Source organism: Choloepus didactylus, chromosome 16 (assembly GCF_015220235.1).
Source record: "Choloepus didactylus isolate mChoDid1 chromosome 16, mChoDid1.pri, whole genome shotgun sequence".
In the NCBI taxonomy this organism is placed as follows: domain Eukaryota; kingdom Metazoa; phylum Chordata; class Mammalia; order Pilosa; family Megalonychidae; genus Choloepus; species Choloepus didactylus.
In genome coordinates, this window is record NC_051322.1 from 85964208 (window position 1) to 85966845 (window position 2638).

The 2638-nt window shown below is 35.1% G+C and overlaps 1 pseudogene; it reads right to left on the reverse strand.

The window, feature by feature from the left end:
- Positions 1 to 573: 573 nt before the first annotated feature.
- Positions 574 to 1525, reverse strand: LOC119511427 (annotated as a pseudogene).
- Between the last annotated feature and the right edge of the window lie 1113 nt (positions 1526 to 2638).

The following is a 2638-nucleotide window of genomic DNA, read 5'->3' on the forward strand; positions in this document are numbered from 1 at the left end:
GCAAGAATGGATTAGATTCAAGAAAATGTTTTTCTGGGTACATTCATCTTCCAACAACCACAGCAAGTATGCATGATTACATCTACACATCTTTAATGAACAAGGACATTGCCTTCAGCAATCAAAGGAAACTCCTTATCTAATCAGTTGGAGGCCTTAAAGTGAGATCTGGGTAGTTCATCCATCAGAAAGAAGAATTTCTATCACTCTGTCAACAAGGTCACTATTCTGGGGAATTCATCACCTTCATTGGAGTTCCTAACCTGTGGCCTGCCCTATAGAACTCAGACTTGCCTTTCCCCATTGTCATGAGTGGCAATTCTTAACAATAAATCTGTTAATATTTTTACAATAATATAAATTTCCTGTAATGCTGTTTCTCTGGAGAACCCTGGATAATACAGTGGGGAAGAAGTGATATTTAATTGTTATATAATTAAGAGGAGTTAGTTTCTGAATATAAGGAAAATGATCTAAATATGCCTTATAATGAGGTCTTCTTCTGCAATTCAAGTTAATGAAATTGTATCTATTAAAAATATTTTCAGATTCATTTGCATTTGCCATAGTACATTAGGAAAATATTCTATGGTTAGTATCAAATATCAATGTTTCATGCTTTCTTAAAGACCCTGTGGAAGGCATTTCTTTTAGCTCTTTGTTCCTTAAGTTATAGACCAAGGGATTAAACATGGGGATAAATAAAGTGTAAAACACAGGGGCCATTTTGTAAGAATCAAGACAGTGACCCAATTTAGACTACATATACATAAATAATATAGTCTGGTAGACCATAACCATCACTGTCAAATGAGAAGTACATGTGGAGAATGCTTTTTTCTTACTCTCAGGAGAATGCATTTAAAATATGGTAATCAGGATCAGCATTTAGGATACTAGAACTACTAGGAAGGAAGAAATCATATAAAATGCTGAAAATATTATAATCAAAATTCTACTTCTCTTGGATTTGAGAAGAGCATGGATAACAAAGGTATATCATAACAGTAAAAGTGACTGATGATATTGGAACCACAGAAAATCAATGTAAAAATCTTAATGGTAACCATTAGAGACTGCAAAATATTTTAGAGTTAGGGATAATCACAGGCACATGGCAAACTCTGTGGGTCATGATGGCACTGTAGAGCATAGGGTTACAGATGGCCACATAGCAGTTACAGGTCATGGCTGAAAAGATGAAAAATACACTGTTAATGAACAAGGGGAAAAAGGCCAGCTGTATGGCACACACATAATAGGAAATGGTATTTTGCCCCACAAGAAAATTTACCAGCATCTTGAGACATATGACACTAGACTTGCCAAGATCAATGAAATCCAGGTGTCTGATAAAGAAATACATAGTTGTGTGGAGGTGGGAGTCCACCTTGCTCAGGATGATCATGCCCAGGTTGCCCACCACTGTGACCATGTAGATGAGAAGAAAGACCCCAAAAAGGGGACCCTGAAGCTAAGGGTGACTTGTGACTCCTAATAGAATGAATTCAGGCAGCACTATCATGTTCTATTGGCCCATTTTATCCAGTTATCTTTTCTGGAGAGAATCAGAAGCATTTTTATTTGTTTTCATGTAACATTATCTAATCTTATTATCTTTAGACCAAATGGAAATATTTTTCCATGGATAAAAAATAATCACCACATCTGATTTTGAATCTAAAATAACTTTTTCACAAAACTGAGGGATGCATATGAAATAACATTTGTACCAATAAAACACTGATTAATTGCTAAATAAAACCAAGGCTATTTGGAGCATATCCATGGATATCACAAACATAAGAGTTAAAATAGAAACATTGAACTCTTTATGTACACAATGAAATCCCAATTTTTTCTTTGTATATATGAATATTTGCCTGAGATTATTTGTAGCATTTGATATTATGTATGAAAAATACAGAGCTAGCATGAGGCTAATGAAACTTAAATTTTAGGGCACAACCAATGCTTTGGAGGTGTTCTTAGCAATATGATCACATGGTGATTGGTCTTTGTGTGTGTTTTGAGAACAATGTTGTAACAGTAACTTTTAAAATATAACCAAAAACTGTAACAGGCAGAAAATTGTAAAATGTAACCTTCAAAGCTGGAGGTGGGCTGTAGGGGATGCTCTTGTTCTCACAAAGAAACAATTTGTAAATGTAAATCTGCAAACATGTAAAGGTAAAGTTTGCACCTTGTCTCCTAGTTCCTGAAGAAAACAGGAAAAATGGGAAATAACTAAATTACTGAAATTCTCTAAGGCTGTTACACATGTAAATGTAAAGTTTGCACCTTTTGCAAATGCCACCTGGCTCCTGAAGAAAACAGGAAAACCAGAAATAACTAAATCAATTCCCTTTGTCTCTAATGGATTTAGCCAATTAAAGAATCACTGAGGGATTGTCCCAAACCTCCCCAATAGATGGGCCTTTAGTCTATCATTCCTGTAGCATGAATTAACATTCAATTAAGAATGATTACCTCTCTTTGTCTCTGAATCTGGGGATAAAACTGAATTGGAGGAACACTTCAGGGAAAGAGATTTGGGAAAATTTCCCCTCTCTTTCCACTAGCATAAATTAAACCATTTTGTTTCCTATTCATCTGGGTTCCATGTGACTTCTATTAG